An 874-nucleotide genomic window follows, 5' to 3' on the forward strand; every position below is an offset into this window, starting at 1 on the left:
CAGGGACACAGCGCGGTCACCAGGGCCAGGCGGCAGCCAGGGACCTGCTGGGCCACCTAAACACCCTGCTGGGCCACCAACAGCACCCAGGGACCTGCTGGGCCACCCAGGGACCTGCTGGGACACCTACAGACCCTGCTGGGCCACCTACAGACCCTGCTGGGCCACCCACAGACCCTGCTGGGCCACCAACAGCACCCAGGGACCTGCTGGGACACCCAGGGACCCTCCTGGGCCACCCAGAGCAACTGCTGGGCCACCTAGAGACCCTGCTGGGCCACCCAGGGACCTGCTGGGCCACCAACAGCACCCAGGGACCTGCTGGGCCACCCAGGGACCTGCTGGGCCACCCACAGACCCTGCTGGGCCACCCAGGGACCTGCTGGGCCACCAACAGCACCCAGGGACCTGCTGGGCCACCCACAGACCCTGCTGGGCCACCCAGGGACCTGCTGGGCCACCAACAGCACCCAGGGACCTGCTGGGCCACCCAGGGACCTGCTGGGCCACCCACAGACCCTGCTGGGCCACCCAGGGACCTGCTGGGCCACCCAGAGCACCCAGAGACCCTGCTGAGCCACCTAGAACACCTGCTGGGCCACCCAAAGCCCCCACAGACCCTCCTGGGCCACCCAGAGCACCCCCTGGGCCACCTACAGCACCTGCTGGGCCACCCAGAGCACCCAGGGACCCTGCTGGGCCACCCACAGCACCCCCTGGGTTACCCAGAGCAACCAGAGAATCTGGTGGGCCACCCAGGGACGCTGCTGGGCCACCCAGGGACCTGCTGGGCCACCCACAGACCCTGCTTGGCCACCTAGAGACCATGCTGGGCCACCCAGAGCAACTGCTGGGCCACCTACAGCACCCCCTG

The sequence above is a fragment of the Oenanthe melanoleuca genome, chromosome 27, assembly GCF_029582105.1.
Source record: "Oenanthe melanoleuca isolate GR-GAL-2019-014 chromosome 27, OMel1.0, whole genome shotgun sequence".
In the NCBI taxonomy this organism is placed as follows: Eukaryota; Metazoa; Chordata; class Aves; order Passeriformes; family Muscicapidae; genus Oenanthe; species Oenanthe melanoleuca.